The sequence below is a fragment of the Triticum aestivum genome, chromosome 5B, assembly GCF_018294505.1.
Source record: "Triticum aestivum cultivar Chinese Spring chromosome 5B, IWGSC CS RefSeq v2.1, whole genome shotgun sequence".
Taxonomy (NCBI): Eukaryota; Viridiplantae; Streptophyta; class Magnoliopsida; order Poales; family Poaceae; genus Triticum; species Triticum aestivum.
In genome coordinates this window covers 464,217,880-464,235,824 of record NC_057807.1, presented here as the reverse complement: position 1 = coordinate 464,235,824, position 17,945 = coordinate 464,217,880, and positions in this window count along the sequence as shown.

Genomic DNA, 17,945 nt, shown 5'->3' with positions numbered 1-17,945 from the left:
CATGATCAAACAAGTTAAATTGATGTTTTAAGCAGAACAAGGAAAAGAACTTTAAAAGGCCATGTTTGAGTTTGAAATTTGAATCTTTGATTCAAATTTGTTCAAACCCCTCTGGTTTTAGTTGCATCAGCCCAACACACTCATATTGCCATGTTTCATGCATGCATCATATTGTTGCACATTGTTTGGTGATGCTTGTGTATCAATGTCCTTTGCGACAGGTTCTGCCCCCGAGGAGTACCGTGATTACCCTAACGAAGAACCGTATCCGTGCATCGAACCATCAGGCAAGCAACCAACCATTTGATCATATCAATACAATCCCATGTTCTCGCTCCTGCTCTCTCTTACTGCATTAAGACAACGCGATTCAAACTGCTGTGTGCTACGGTAGTTGAACCCATTTCCTCTGCATGACCTGTCATTGCCACAGTAACTAGATGAAACCCACTAGCATGTGTAGGAGTTGATTGAGCCCTATGTATGTGTTGTTCCTACCTTGCTATGCCTGCTATGCTTAGAGTCGTGTCAGGTCTGGTTCATCTGGGTGATGGGCTAGAGTGAAATGATTATGTCGGTAATGAGAGTGGTGTGGTGAACACGATTTGGTAAAGGTATCGATGAGAGGCCATGTAGGAGTACATGGTGGGTTGTTTCATTGAAACCGACCTTAAGCACTGAGATCTGTATGTGTGATTTAAGAATCAGCTACTACCATGCATTGGGCCCGAAACCAATGGACCCTCTCGGCTTCTTATTCACCCTAGTTCTCCGTCCAGGAGTTGCAAGTAGTTTCTGGTGTTTGTAGCCTACTGGAGGCCGTGGACAGCGCTGACCGTAGGGGTGGGCTGTGATGCGGTAGGTACGTGGCCGGGTGTACCGAATACCCGTTAGGTATCTCGGGAACCCTGTTCACATCGTTCGGGGCCGTATGGGAAACCCCGGCCGGACTCCCTGCGGATGGAACCTGGATAGGCGATAAACCTGGACTGGAGGCTTAGGTGATTAGGTAGGTCGTGGCCGACACCCACGTTGGGCTTCCGCTTGAAGGTTGCCGAGTACATGTCGTGTAAGCGACGATAAGTGGTGAGAGCGTGTATGAAGAAGTACACCCCTGCAGGGTTAACATGATCTATTCGAATAGCCGCGTCCGCGGTAAAGGACTACTTGGTTGCCTATACAGTTCATAGACAAGTAAATGGAAACTGTTAAAAGCCTCAAGATAAGTGTGAGTGCCGAGGATGGCTCTTCCGTAGGAAGACGGAGGTGGATCCTCGGTAGTGTATTGAAGTGGTGAGTAGTGGACTCGTGTGCGCAAAACCATTTCAAGTTGGAGTATCGTAGGATAGTCTAGCCAAGAGTCAAAGCTGGCTTGCTGCAATAACTCCACCAACCCCTCTTGATACTATGCATGTATGTAGGATCTGATGTAAGTCTTGCTGAGTACCTTTGTACTCATGTTGCTATAATCTACATTTTTACAGAAGACGCTGCAACCCCTTCTGATGGGTTCTATGTAGACAGTTGACATCAACGAGTAGGCTAAAGACCCAGGTGGTGACCCTGAGCTTGTGATGGACCACGTAGTATAGCTAGGCTTTCCAAGCCTCTTTTATTTTACTAGTTGTCTGTACTCAGACAAGTTACTTCCGCTGCTGGCTTGTATGACTGTATGACTTGTATGTTGGGTCGTGAGACCCGTACCTTTGTGTATGTTATGTATGGCTCCCTGAGCCTTAAATAAAGTACTTGTGTCATAGAGTCATGTTGTGATGCTTCGTTGTATTTGCACATATCGAGCATATTGTGTGTATGATTGAAATGCTTGGTATGTGTGGGATCTGACTATCTAGTTGTTTATCTTTAGTAGCCTCTCTTACCGGGAAATGTCTCCTAGTGTTACCGCTGAGCCATGGTAGCTTGCTACTGCTCTGGAACACTTAGGCTGGCCGGCATGTGTCCTTCTTCGTTCCTGTGTCTGTCCCTTCGGGGAAATGTCACGCTTTGAGTACCGGAGTCCTGTTAGCCCGCTACAGCCCGGTTTACCGGAGTCCTGCTAGCCCAGTGCTACAGCCCGGACCCACTTGCTGATGACCGACACGTTCGAAGCTGGGTCATGGATGCCTGTCCCTGTAAGTCTGTGCCACTTTGGGTTTACGACTAGTCATGTCAGCCCGGGCTCTTATCATATGGATGCTAGCGACACTATCATATACGTGAGCCAAAAGGCGCAAACGGTCCCGGGAAAAGGTAAGACGACACCCGTGGGAATACCGTGCGTGAGGCCGCAAAGTGATATGAGGTGTTACCAGCTAGATCGATGTGACATCGAGTCGGGGTCCTGACAGCGTTGGCATCAGAGCCGGACTGCCTGTAGGTTCTCCAAGCCAAACTGGTCGATGTTGAGTCTAGAAATTCTTTAGTTATATGTAGGGGAATTGTTTGTGGGTTGGAACGTAAGGCTCTTTTTACTCCTTATACCTTATGACTTTCTGATCTGAGTCAGTCCATTCTTCCACCGGGGGTTAAGGAATTAGGATCTGTTCTCTCTATCAGGATCACGAGTTACTAATCAGTAGTACCTTATAAGTTTGATGGTTACCAGCCTAGTTCAGTTCTACTACCACATTATGTTGTTAGAATGGTTTCAGAACTTTGATATGATGATGTTGAGTATGTACGAAATCCTTTGTCAAATGTCTCAATATCCTTTTTGAGCATTTACAGCTGTTATGCTGCCGAAATTTTGCTAGAAGTTCTAATGCCTTTGCATTATGAATGTGCTTTCAGATGGCCACTCGCGACCTCAATCAAGTGGTTCGCCTGACTCGATGCCTAGATGTACCCGGCCATACTGCTAAGTTGGTCAGGGTAATGACTGAGGCTGGATACCGCTGGTATCCTGAGTACACGGTCGAAGAGCAATTCCGGGACTTCAATCAAAGCCAGTATCTCTGCACTGTCAGGATATTTCCATCTTATCCTGGATCCACCGAGCCTCTTCACTGTTCCTATGGACTCGGGGTTACTATTGAGATGGCTGTGCAGGACGCCGCCTACTCTATGATGACCATTATGCGAGTCAGATCTGGTTTATTTCGGGACTCTGATTTCCGGTATATGCCAGGATCACTTCCGGGAGCACAAGGGTATCTCCAGGCTATCTATGCTGACCCCACTCAGGAGGATTCACGGACTCGCACCACTGCTGAGATGCTCGAGGATAAGGACCGTGAAAATCGGGCCTTAAGGTTAGAGCTCTTCAATACCCGTGCTGACCACTGGGCCACTTTGACTCGGTTCGCACCGGCGGTGCAAGCTGGATATTCGGATATGCGCGATCTCTATCCTGTGAGATCTGCTCTGCCGGACGTGATGGTTTGGCGTGATGTAGGAGGCATCACCCCACCTCGCGGTCCCCGCAGGCCACCGTTTGCTGGTCCAAGGCCTCATCCTAGCCCCTATGGTCCACAAGCTCCGCGAGACCGTCTGTTTCCGGATGATCATGTTGAACTTCCAGGCTATGGAGGTGACTTCTACGAGGACTACTACGGATCGGTCTGAGTTAGTAGTAGTATCACTAGTTCGCACTAGCTGTGTCGTCTATCGTCCCGCGTGACTCGTGGGATATGACTTAGTTTGTACTCTTCCGGAGGTGTAGAAAAATAATGTATAGGAGTTTGGGATGCCTTCGATAAGATGTAATCCTTTTTCACCGTAATAGTACTTTGTTTGGTCTTGTACTAAACCCTGTATGGTGTGTATGACGATGGAATAAAAGAAGCAGTTTCTGTATCTACCATGTCATACGGATGATCATCTTGCATTCCGACTTATTCCTTACATTATGTATCCTATGTCGGAATTTTATCATCCTGACTAAAACATTGTCTTGATTTCCTAGGATGGTCAACACGCGCGCTAACCCTGCTTCCCAAGAGCAGGCCGAAGGCAGTGAAGCCAGGGATGCAAATCTGCCTCATCCCCCTTCACTAGCCGAGGTTATGATGGAAGCTGAGAGAAACAAGCGGGAGACCAACCGTTTGTTGGAGCGTATTGAACAGAATACAGCACACCATCAGAGGGCTAACGTGGTGTCACTCAGTGATTTTATCAAATTGCATCCACCCACGTTCCACCACTCCGTCGAGCCTCTCGACGCTGATGACTGGCTTCGCAGTATCTCTCACAAACTGCGTTCCGCGCTGGTAGCGGAGGCTGACAAGGTCACCTTTGCTGCATATCATCTTGAAGGCCCCGCCAGTCTATGGTGGGAGAATTATGGAGCTATGCGCCCAGCGGGCCATGTCACCACTTGGGCTGAGTTCAGCGAGGCTTTCCGTGAACATCACATTCCGGAGGGTCTCATGGACCGTAAGCGTGAAGAATTTTGCAATTTCACCCAAGGCCGACTTTCTGTGGATGCCTATAGCAGGGAGTTTGGTAAGCTCGCCCGATATGCAACTGAGGAAGTTTCTACTGACGCCAAGAAGCAAGCAAGGTTCCGTAAGGGCCTTAGTCCTGAGCTTCGCCGCGACCTCCGTCTGCATGAGTGCACATCTTTTTCGAAACTTGTCAACAAAGCCATCAGTGCTGAAACTGGTCAGACTGACTATGACGCAACACGCAAGCATGGACGTGACATGGGTTCCTCATCCGGTGCTGGTCCTCAGAAGCGCCGCGTGTGGGTGCCCAACACCGCCCTGCCACCCAGATTCACACCGAGGCCATCTTTCCAGGCGCCTCGCCCCGTTCAACAGTCTGCTCCAGCCAAGCCCTATGGAGGTCCAACCAACAATGCTCCTCCACGTACCAGTTCCGTGACTTGTTTCAAGTGTGGGGAATCTGGTCACTATATGCGTGAGTGCCCCCAGACCAACCCCAATCAATCTGCTAAAGCTGTTGGCCGTGGCAAGCCGACAGGAAAAATATTCCACGCCAAGCCGGTCACCGCTTCACGTGGCCATGTCAACTGTATCTCTGCCGAAGAAGCTCAAGAGGATCCCAACGTCGTTCTCGGTACGCTTCTTGTTAATTGTCACCCGGCATCTGTTCTTTTCGATACAGGAGCCTCTCATTCTTTTATATCTGAAAATTATGCTCGTTTGCATAACGTTGCATTCTGTGACTTGCCATCCACTATGGAAATCTCTACCCCTGGGTCTAGATGGCAGACCTCTAGGGTAAGTTATGGAAATGAGATCCAAGTCGACAGACTTGTTTTCCTTGCGTCTTTGATAGCCCTTAAATCTTCAGATATTAATATCATTCTGGGTATGGACTGGATGTCAGCTCATCATGCCCAAATTGATTGCTTCTCTAGGACTGTTCAACTCACCCATCCTTCGGGGAAGATAGTCAATGTCTTGACCCGAATAGCCAAGCGACAATTATATTCTCTTAACGCCAGCCCTTTGCCAGACCTTGAGGACGTTCCGGTAGTCCGTGACTTCCCGGATGTCTTTCCAGAGGAATTGCCAGGTGTTCCACCTGACAGGGATGTTGAGTTCGTAATAGACCTCATTCCAGGAACCGTTCCGATTGCTAGAAGACCCTATAAGATGGCACCCCTAGAACTAGCTGAGCTTAAGAAACAACTCGATGAATCCTTGAAAAAGGGTTTCATCCGACCTAGCTCATCTCCGTGGGCTTGCCCCGTCCTATTCGTCAAGAAGAAGGATGGTACGGACCGGATGGTTGTAGATTACCGACCTGTCAACTTGGTCACAATCAAGAACAAATACCCGCTTCCCAGGATCAACGACCTGTATGATCAGCTCGCTGGATCCTCAGTCTTCTCCAAGATGGATTTGAGGTTGGGCTACCATCAAATCAAAATCAGAAACGGGGACATTCCTAAAACGGCCTTTGTTACTCGTTATGGCCAATACGAGTACACCGTCATGTCCTTCGGTTTAACCAACGCTCCAGCCACCTTTTCTCGGTTAATGAACTCAATCTTCATGGAGTATTTGGATAAATTCGTCGTAGTTTATCTCGATGATATACTCATCTACTCCAAGAACGAGGAAGAACATGCCGAACATTTAAGGCTAGTGTTGAAGAAACTTCGAGAGCATCGCCTTTATGCCAAATTCTCTAAATGTGAATTCTGGTTGTCAGAAGTGACCTATCTGGGTCATGTAATATCTGGTAAAGGTATTGCTGTTAACCCTGAGCGAGTTCAAGCCGTCCTTAATTGGACTCCACCCGAATCGGTCAAGCAAGTTCGGAGTTTTCTAGGCTTAGCGAGCTATTGTCGTCGCTTTGTCGAGAACTTCTCCAAAGTTGCTAAACCTCTAACCGAACTCCTCAAGAAAGATAAGAAGTTCGAATGGACTCCACAATGTGAGCACAGCTTTCAGGAACTGAAAAGACGCCTGACCTCTGCTCCCGTACTGGTACCGCCAGACTTCTCCAAGGACTTTGTTATCTACTGCGACGCCTCGCGACAAGGACTAGGTTGCATTCTTATGCAAGATCGACACGTAATTGCTTACGCTTCACGGCAATTGCACCCACATGAGGAGAATTATCCTACTCATGATCTAGAGCTTGCAGCCGTAGTCTATGCACTTAAGACCTGGCGACATTACCTCCTTGGTAATCGTTGCGAAATATTCACTGATCACCAAAGTCTGAAGTACATTTTCACCCAACCGGATTTGAATCTCAGGCAGAGACGTTGGGTTGAATTGATCACAGACTTCGACTTAGGAATAACCTACACCCCAGGGAAAGCCAACGTCATGGCTGATGCGCTAAGTCGTAAATCTTATTGTAACAACCTGATGTTACAACAAAGTCAACCGCTTCTCCATGAGGAATTTCGGAAACTTAACCTTCACATTGTACCTCAAGGTTTTCTTTCCACCTTGGTGGCAAAACCTACCCTTACGGATCAAATTATCAAAGCACAGAAGGTAGATCCGGGAATCTCCCGTATCAAGAGGAACATTCAAAAAGGAATTGCGAATTGTTTCTCCATTAATGATCAAGGAGTCGTATACTTCGGGAATCGACTAGTGGTTCCCAAAGTGCGCAACCTAAGGCGATTAATCCTTAAGGAGGCTCATGAATCTCCTCTCACCATTCATCCCGGTAGTACTAAAATGTATCAGGACCTACGCCAGAGGTTCTGGTGGACTAGGATGAAGAGAGAAATTGCTCAGTATATTGCAAATTGCGACGTCTGTCGTCGTGTAAAAGCAGAGCATCAACGGCCTGCTGGCACCCTTCAACCCTTAGCTATTCCTGAATGGAAATGGGATAAAATTGGTATGGATTTCATTACCGGTTTTCCCAGGACCAAGAGAGGGAATAATGCTATTTTCGTCGTGGTCGATCGTCTTTCCAAAGTAGCCCATTTCTTACCTGTTCGTGAGAGTATAACCGCTAGTCAGTTGGCAGATTTGTACATCTCCCGAATAGTGTCTCTCCATGGTGTTCCTTTGGAAATTAACTCGGATCGAGGAAGTCTTTTCACCTCTCGATTTTGGGAAAGTTTCCAAAATGCTATGGGAACTCGTCTCTCCTTTAGCACCGCTTTCCACCCTCAGTCGAGTGGTCAAGTGGAACGCGTCAACCAAATTCTAGAAGACATGCTTCGAGCCTCCGTTATCTCTTTCGGAATGGACTGGGAGAAGTGCCTTCCATTTGCCGAATTCGCTTACAACAACAGCTATCAATCTAGCTTGGGTAAAGCCCCTTTTGAAGTTCTCTATGGACGACGATGTCGAACACCCCTTAACTGGTCAGAGACCGGGGAAAGACAATTCTTTGGCCCGGACATGATTCAGGAAGCAGAAGAACAAGTTCGTATCGTTCGTGAAAAGTTGAAAACAGCCCAATCCCGTCAAAAGAGTCAATATGACCGAAAACATAAGGCTATGACTTTCGAGGTTGACGAGAAGGCTTATCTTCGGGTCACCCCTCTGAAGGGAACCCATCGTTTCGGTATCAAAGGCAAATTGGCTCCTCGTTACATTGGACCTTTTCGCATTCTTGCCAAACGAGGAGAAGTTGCCTACCAGTTGGAACTACCTCCGCACCTCTCCAGAGTTCACGATGTCTTCCACGTTTCTCAACTCAGGCGTTGCTTCTCGGATCCTATCCGTGAAGTGGACCACGAAACGCTTGATCTCCAAGATGATCTTACATATCGAGAGTACCCCATTCGTATCCTCGATCAAGCCGAACGTACCACGCGACGTCATAATATCAAGTTTCTCAAGGTTCAATGGTCGCACCATTCTGAGGATGAAGCAACTTGGGAAAGGGAGGATCGTCTTCGACTCGAGTATCCCGCCTTCTTCCCGGAGGAACCCAAATCTCGGGACGAGATTCTTTTGAGTGGGGGTGAGTTGTCACACCCTAGCTAGTCATGCATTAGAGTGTTGCATCATGTTTACTCTTTCATCAGAAACTTGAAATGGGGATCTGTGAAACCCTCAGAACCATTTTGAAAATGACCCAAATAAAAATTTCTCCAAAAGGGTCCAAGAAAATGCTCTGTTGCTCTCTGAAAATATTGGACAGAGATAAAAATCAAACCAATATTTTTAGTGGCTCATGGACATTTATTTTGGGCATTTGGAATTAATGCATAAATATTTGCATTGGAAATATATTAATTATATATATTAATATATGCCCAAATATTATGCCAATTATAAAAGAGCTCTGGAATAATATAAATAGCTCCTGCAAAAATTGGCATAAGTTAAATAAATGATTTAATATATTATTTAAATCAAAACAAATGTCAGAAATTAAAAAACAGAAAAATATATAACAGGAGGAGCTTACCTGGGCTCCTCCACTGTGCGGCCCAGCCAGCTGGCTGGCCCAGCCAGCAGCCGGCCCAGCCCACCTCCCTCCTCTGTCGTCTTCGTCCCGACAGAGGGAGGGGAGTGTGGCCGGCGCGCGCGCGCGCCACCGCGCCACGCCACCTGCTCGCCTGCTTGCCTGCCCTCCCCTCCTCGCTCGATGCCCTGGACGACGCCACGCCTCTCCCCCTGCTCTCTCTCACTCTCCCCCGGCTCTCCTCTCCTCTCCCTCGCTCTCTCTCTCACACGGCCGAACACCACCGTCGCCGCCGTTCGCCACAGCAGCCGTCTCCGGCCACCCCTCGCTCCCCCGACTAGCTCAGAAGCTCCGCCACGACCCCCTCTTCCTCCCCACCGCTCCACAGCTCCCCGGAAGCCCTGCATCGCCGCCACGTCGCCGTTCCCCTCTTCGGGCTCCGACTATCGTCGCCGTTGAATTCGTCGCCTCCAGCGCGTCCCCGAGCCCGCTTCGACGCCCACTGCAACCGCGGTGAGCTACGCCACCGTTTCCCCCTCTCCTCCCCCTCGTTCCCCCACCGTAGCCTCCTCCCCACCACGGCCGAACCTCCGCCGTCGCCGAGCTCGCCGTCAACGCAGCTCCGGTGACCATTTGGTCACCCCGGCGAGTCCAACGAGTTCGCAAGACCCCGTAGAGCATCCCTAGCGCCTCGCTTCGCTCGACTTCGAGCTCCAACCCCGTTCCCGTGCATGACCGAACCCCGGCGGCCGCAGCCGAGCTCGCCGCCGTCGACTCCGGCCACCCCGACCCAAACGGACTCCGCCAAGAGCTGCGGTTTGTCCTCAGCTCCACTCCGGTGGTCTCCGCGGTCCATTTGGTGGCCGAAATGGCCAAAACCACTCCCGCCGCCGCGTCGGGCTCGCTGGCGGCTAAACGCCGGCAGCCGACTTTGACTTCGACCCCGGGTGGGCCCTGGTTGACTCCCCTGAGTCAATGACAGGTGGGGCCCAGCCCTGTTAATTAAACAGGTTTAGTTTTAATTAAACTTTAATTAAAATAATCACCCTGACATGCGGGACCCACTGTCAGGTTTGACCCAGACCTGTTCCGTTGACCTGCTGACGTCACACTGACGTCAGGCTGACGCAGTAATTGATTTTCTGGATTTAAATTAAATCAGGAAATTCCAGAATATTATTTAAACTTCAAAAATTCATAACTTTTATTCTGTAACTCCAAATTGGACAAATTATATATGAAAAATGATCAGAAAAATCCAATCTATCCATCTGTACTATTTTCATGCATGATCAAACAAGTTAAATTGATGTTTTAAGCAGAACAAGGAAAAGCACTTTAAAAGGCCATGTTTGAGTTTGAAATTTGAATCTTTGATTCAAATTTGTTCAAACCCTTCTGGTTTTAGTTGCATTAGCCCAACACACTCATATTGCCATGTTTCATGCATGCATCATATTGTTGCACATTGTTTGGTGATGCTTGTGTATCGATGTCCTTTGCGACAGGTTCTGCCCCCGAGGAGTACCGTGATTACCCTAACGAAGAACCGTATCAGTGCATCGAACCATCAGGCAAGCAACCAACCATTTGATCATATCGATACAATCCCATGTTCTCGCTCCTGCTCTCTCTTACTGCATTAAGACAACGCGATTCAAACTGCTGTGTGCTACGGTAGTTGAACCCATTTCCTCTGCATGACCTGTCATTGCCACAGTAACTAGATGAAACCCACTAGCATGTGTAGGAGTTGATTGAGCCCTATGTATGTGTTGTTCCTACCTTGCTATGCCTGCTATGCTTAGAGTCGTGTCAGGTCTGGTTCATCTGGGTGATGGGCTAGAGTGAAATGATTATGTCGGTAATGAGAGTGGTGTGGTGAACACGATTTGGTAAAGGTATCGATGAGAGGCCATGTAGGAGTACATGGTGGGTTGTTTCATTGAAACCGACCTTAAGCACTGAGATCTGTATGTGTGATTTAAGAATCAGCTACTACCATGCATTGGGCCCGAAACCAATGGACCCTCTCGGCTTCTTATTCACCCTAGTTCTCCGTCCAGGAGTTGCAAGTAGTTTCTGGTGTTTGTAGCCTACTGGAGGCCGTGGACAGCGCTGACCGTAGGGGTGGGCTGTGATGCGGTAGGTACGTGGCCGGGTGTACCGAATACCCGTTAGGTATCTCGGGAACCCTGTTCACATCGTTCGGGGCCGTATGGGAAACCTCGGCCGGACTCCCTGCGGATGGAACCTGGATAGGCGATAAACCTGGACTGGAGGCTTAGGTGATTAGGTAGGTCGTGGCCGACACCCACGTTGGGCTTCCGCTTGAAGGTTGCCGAGTACATGTCGTGTAAGCGACGATAAGTGGTGAGAGCGTGTATGAAGAAGTACACCCCTGCAGGGTTAACATGATCTATTCGAATAGCCGCGTCCGCGGTAAAGGACTACTTGGTTGCCTATACAGTTCATAGACAAGTAAATGGAAACTGTTAAAAGCCTCAAGATAAGTGTGAGTGCCGAGGATGGCTCTTCCGTAGGAAGACGGAGGTGGATCCTCGGTAGTGTATTGAAGTGGTGAGTAGTGGACTCGTGTGCGCAAAACCATTTCAAGTTGGAGTATCGTAGGATAGTCTAGCCAAGAGTCAAAGCTGGCTTGCTGCAATAACTCCACCAACCCCTCTTGATACTATGCATGTATGTAGGATCTGATGTAAGTCTTGCTGAGTACCTTTGTACTCATGTTGCTATAATCTACATTTTTACAGAAGACGCTGCAACCCCTTCTGATGGGTTCTATGTAGACGTTGACATCAACGAGTAGGCTAAAGACCCAGGTGGTGACCCTGAGCTTGTGATGGACCACGTAGTATAGCTAGGCTTTCCAAGCCTCTTTTATTTTACTAGTTGTCTGTACTCAGACAAGTTACTTCCGCTGCTGGCTTGTATGACTGTATGACTTGTATGTTGGGTCGTGAGACCCGTACCTTTGTGTATGTTATGTATGGCTCCCTGAGCCTTAAATAAAGTACTTGTGTCATAGAGTCATGTTGTGATGCTTCGTTGTATTTGCACATATCGAGCATATTGTGTGTATGATTGAAATGCTTGGTATGTGTGGGATCTGACTATCTAGTTGTTTATCTTTAGTAGCCTCTCTTACCGGGAAATGTCTCCTAGTGTTACCGCTGAGCCATGGTAGCTTGCTACTGCTCTGGAACACTTAGGCTGGCCGGCATGTGTCCTTCTTCGTTCCTGTGTCTGTCCCTTCGGGGAAATGTCACGCTTTGAGTACCGGAGTCCTGTTAGCCCGCTACAGCCCGGTTTACCGGAGTCCTGCTAGCCCAGTGCTACAGCCCGGACCCACTTGCTGATGACCGACACGTTCGAAGCTGGGTCATGGATGCCTGTCCCTGTAAGTCTGTGCCACTTTGGGTTTACGACTAGTCATGTCAGCCCGGGCTCCTTATCATATGGATGCTAGCGACACTATCATATACGTGAGCCAAAAGGCGCAAACGGTCCCGGGAAAAGGTAAGACGACACCCGTGGGAATACCGTGCGTGAGGCCGCAAAGTGATATGAGGTGTTACCAGCTAGATCGATGTGACATCGAGTCGGGGTCCTGACAGCGTTGGTATCAGAGCCGGACTGCCTGTAGGTTCTCCAAGCCAAACTGGTCGATGTGAGTCTAGAAATTCTTAGTTATATGTAGGGGAATTGTTTGTGGTTGGAACGTAAGCTCTTTTTACTCCTTATACCTTATGACTTTCTGATCTGAGTCAGTCCATTCTTCCACCGGGGGTTAAGGAATTAGGATCTGTTCTCTCTATCAGGATCACGAGTTACTAATCAGTAGTACCTTATAAGTTTGATGGTTACCAGCCTAGTTCAGTTCTACTACCACATTATGTTGTTAGAATGGTTCAGAACTTGATATGATGATGTTGAGTATGTACGAAATCCTTTGTCAAATGTCTCAATATCCTTTTTGAGCATTTACAGCTGTTATGCTGCCGAAATTTGCTAGAAGTTCTAATGCCTTTGCATTATGAATGTGCTTTCAGATGGCCACTCGCGACCTCAATCAAGTGGTTCGCCTGACTCGATGCCTAAATGTACCCGGCCATACTGCTAAGTTGGTCAGGGTAATGACTGAGGCTGGATACCGCTGGTATCCTGAGTACACGGTCGAAGAGCAATTCCGGGACTTCAATCAAAGCCAGTATCTCTGCACTGTCAGGATATTTCCATCTTATCCTGGATCCACCGAGCCTCTTCACTGGTCCTATGGACTCGGGGTTACTATTGAGATGGCTGTGCAGGACGCCAACCTACTCTATGATGACCATTATGCGAGTCAGATCTGGTTTATTTCGGACTCTGATTTCCGGTATTGCCCAGGATCACTTCCGGGAGCACAAGGTATCTCCAGGCTATCTATGTTGACCCCACTCAGGAGGATTCACGGACTCGCACCACTGCTGAGATGCTCGAGGATAAGGACCGTGAAAATCGGGCCTTAAGGTTAGAGCTCTTCAATACCCGTGCTGACCACTGGGCCACTTTGACTCGGTTCGCAATGTAACTGGGTGGCTATAAAGGTGCACTACAGGTATCTCCGAAAGTGTCTGTTGGGTTGGCACGAATCGAGACTGGGATTTGTCACTCCGTGTGATGGAGAGGTATCTCTGGGCCCACTCGGTAGGACATCATCATAATGGGCACAATGTGATCAAAGAGTTGATCGCAGGATGATGTGTTACGGAATGAGTAAAGAGACTTGCCGGTAACGGGATTGAACAAGGTATCGGCATACCGACGATCGAATCTCGGGCAAGTATAATACCGCTAGACGAAGGGAATTGTATACGGGATCGATTGAGTCCTTGACATCGTGGTTCATCTGATGAGATCATCGTGGAACATGTGGGAGCCAACATGGGTATCCAGATCCTGTTGTTGGTTATTGACCGGAGAACGTCTCGGTCATGTCTGCATGGTTCCCGAACCCATAGGGTCTACACACTTAAGGTTCGATGATGCTAGGGTTATAAAGGGAGTTTGTATGTGGTTACCGAATGTTGTTCGGAGTCCTGGATGAGATCCCGGACATCACGAGGAGTTCTGGAATGGTCTGGAGGTAAAGATTTATATATGAGAAGTCCTGTTTTGGTCACCGGAAAAGTTTTGGGTTTTTCCGGTAACGTACCGGGGCCACCGGGAGGGTCCCGGGGGTCCACCAAGTGGGGCCACCAACCCCGGAGGGCTGCATGGGCCAAGTGTGGGAGCAGACCAGCCCCAGGTGGGCCGGTGTGCCCCCCCACAAGGCCCAAGGCGCAGGGAAGTGGGGGAAGGGGGCAAACCCTAGGTGCGCTTCCCCCCCTCTCCCCTTCTGGCCGCCACCCAGATGGGATCTGGGGGCTGCCGCCACCCCTGGGGAGGGAACCCTAGAGGGGGCGCAGCCCCCTCCCCTCCCCCTATAAATACTTGAGGTGTGGGGGCTGCCCAACACACGAGAACTTCTCCCTATTGGCGCAGCCCTACCTCTCTTACTCCTCCTCTCCCGTGGTGCTTGGCGAAGCCCTGTAGGATTGCCACGCTCCTCCATCACCACCACGCTGTTGTGCTGCTGCTGGACGGAGTCTTCCTCAACCTCTCCCTCTCTTCTTGCTGGATCAAGGCGTGGGAGACGTCACCGGGCTGTACGTGTGTTGAACGCGGAGGTGTCGTCCGTTCGGCACTAGGATCTTTGGTGATTTGGATCACGACGAGTACGACTCCTTCAACCCCGTTCTCTTGAACGCTTCCGCTTCGCGATCTACAAGGGTATGTAGATGCACTCTCCTTCCCCTCGTTGCTAGTCTCTCCATAGATAGATCTTGGTGACTCGTAGGAAAATTTTGAATTTCTGCTACGTTCCCCAACACCACTCGGTAGGACATCATCATAATGTGCACAATGTGACCAAGGGGTTGATCACGGGATGATGTGTTATGGAACGAGTAAAGAGACTTGCCGGTAACGAGATTGAACAAGGTATCGGAATACCGATGATCGAATCTCGGGCAAGTAATATACCGCTAGACAAAGGGAATTGAATACGGGATTGATTGAATCCTTGACATCGTGGTTCATCCGATGAGATCATCGTGGAACATGTGGGAGCCAACATGGGTATCCATATCCCGCTATTGGTTATTGTCCGAAGAGTTTTCTCGGTCATGTCTGCATGGTTCCCGAACCCGTAGGGTATACACACTTAAGGTTCAATGACGCTAGGGTTATAGGGAATAGATGTACGTGGTTACCGAATGTTGTTCAGAGTCCCGGATGAGATCCCAGATGTCACAAGGAGTTCCAGAATGATCCGGAGGTAAAGATTTATATATGGGAAGTCCTATTTTGGTCACCGAAAAGGTTTCGGGTGCTATCGGTAACGTACCAGGACCAACGGGAGGGTCCTAGGGGTCCACCAGGTGGGGCCACCGGCCCCAGAGGGCTGCGTGGGCCAAGTGTGGGAGGGTACCAGCCCCAGGTGGGCTGGTGCGCCCCCCCCCCCCCACCAGGGCCCAAGGCGCCTAGGGTTTGGGGGAACCCTAAAAGGGGGCGCCCGCCTTGCCTTGGGGGGCAAGGCAACCCCCCTGGCCGCCGTCCCTCCTTAGATTGGATCTGAGGGGGCCGCCCCCCCTCTCCCTTGCCCCTATATATATGTGTGTGTGGGGTGGAAGGGCAGTCGCACCCAAGTTCTGGCGCAGCCCTTCCCCTCTCCCAAGTCCTCCTCCTCTCCCACGGTGCTTGGCGAAGCCCTGCAGGATTGCCACACTCCTCCACCACCACCACGCCGTCGTGCTACTGCTGGACGGAGTCTTCCCCAACCTCTCCCTCTCTCCTTGCTGGATCAAGGCATGGGAGACGTCATCGGGCTGCATGTGTGTTGAACGCGGAGGTGCCGTCCGTTCGGCACTAGGATCATCGGTTATTTGGATCATGACGAGTACGACTCCATCAACCCCGTTCACTTGAACGCTTACGCTTAGCGATCTACAAGGGTACGTAGATGCACTCCCCTTCCCTCGTTGCTAGATTACTCCATAGATTGATCTTGGTGATGCGTAGAAATTTTTTGATTTCTGCTACGTTCCCCAATAATATAGACGTATTTTAGAGTGTACATTCACTCATTTTGCTCCGTATGTAGTAGCACTCTCCCTTGCCCCTCGACCCTCGCCCACGTGGTGGACGTGCAGCAATTCATTCGGTCTCATATAGCCAGAATGATATATATTGCACTACCATTATTGCTTGACTTCCCGAAGAGGCGAAGAGCCAATCGCAAGGTTAATATTTTGGAGATGCCAAGCGCAAGGTAATAGGAGAACGAGTAGTAGGTGCCGCATCATTTATAAATATGTTTTTTCTTCAGTGGCACGTATGCAATATGATAGGTTCATATGGAGAGAAAAAGAAACCGCTCCACTATATACATAGTCAGGACGGGCCAGCCTACATGGTTGCTTGCTGGGGTTGCTCTCTTCACACTCTCTCGCACAAAACGACTGTGGCCACATCTCTAACATCCCGGCGGATCACGTCCGCTTGGGGAAGGGGTGGATGCTTAGTGTAGATGCGGTGGCCGTCGCCGACGGCAAAAACCCACTGTCGGCATGTCCCGATCAGGGGTCCCCGCCGTTCTCTCTCACAAAGCCAGTGAGGTTGCCTTCGTCCCTTGCTCACTGCCGCGACGTGGGCAGTTGCCGCCTCCCGCCGCCCTCCTCAAGGTTGAGCTACGTCCCTCAGGTACAACTCCCTTTACAGCCGGCTTGCACCACTGCTCCAGCTGCCCACATCACTCCCTATGGATATTTCTCTACTTCTTTGCCCCGCACATACCTGATACCTCTACTGGCTTCTACGTATTGTATTTGTGATGAGTTTATGTCTCATCAACTAGTCCTATAATCTTATTCTAATCACGCTTCTTCAATTTCTTTGCCACAGGGATGCTCATCTCGATTTTGGTGAAACTGCACAAAATGATTCGATGGTCAAAAGGTTACAAAGTTCATTTATTAGGAAGCTCGAACGTTGCCAGCAAATTGAAGCCTGGTCAGGGTTCACGGTTCAAGGGCTAGGGACTGCATGGATCGTTTTTTACTTTAGCTGCCTCTATTTCAAAATAAGTGTCAACTTTAGTGGTAGTACAACTTTGTACTAAAGTTTGCACAAAGTTGAGACACTTATTTTGGAACGGAGGGAGTACATATTTGCTATGATCTGTCAGTCATTGAGATGCAATAGCATGCATGTTACTATCCTTTGTATTTGATGAAATGTTGCAAAGGGCAACCTTGGACGCAAGATACGTGTAACAGGAGCTGGAAGCTTCATAGCATTGTACAAATTTATCTCGCTGATAAATTACAGTACGTACTAGTACTATACTAGTACTTCCTCCGTTCCTAAATATAAGTCTTTGTAGAGATTTCACCATTAACCACATGTGGATGTATATAGATGCATTTTAAGTGTAGATTCATTCATTTCGTTCCGTATGTAGTTCACCTAGTGGAATCTCTACAAAGACTTATCTACTAGTAATAGCTAGCCCCCACTACTAGAAATTCTCTATCCTCTCCTTGACCCACATCATCAAAATTGACGTAGCCGTTAGATGAAGTAAATTAGTCATAATAGTCGTCTGATCTAGACGTTGAGAGGCTCCGCACTAAGCCACATGCAAGCATGCAGAAATACCGTGGCACATGCATGTGAGTGGGTTTTAAATCACATCAACATGTCTGCATGCAAGCATGCACCGGTAGCATGCATGTAAGTGAGCTTTTAAGTCCCATTAACATGTCAAAAAGAAAAATATAATCCCATTATGCAGTAGGAGTTGGCTGATCTTTTTTCCTTACGTGGGATGATCTAAATGATGATGGGAGTTTATTTAGTTTGGCTACCACATTTGTCATGCGGTTATAGATTTTTTTTAGTTCTATGAAATCGATAATTTTGCGCAGAGAGATATACCGTTGTTCCGCGGCAACGCGCGGGGACTCATCTAGTAATATTTAGGAACGGAGGGAGTACTATGTAAAGAGTTAGGTGTCGCACGGTGATAGTGTGAGGTG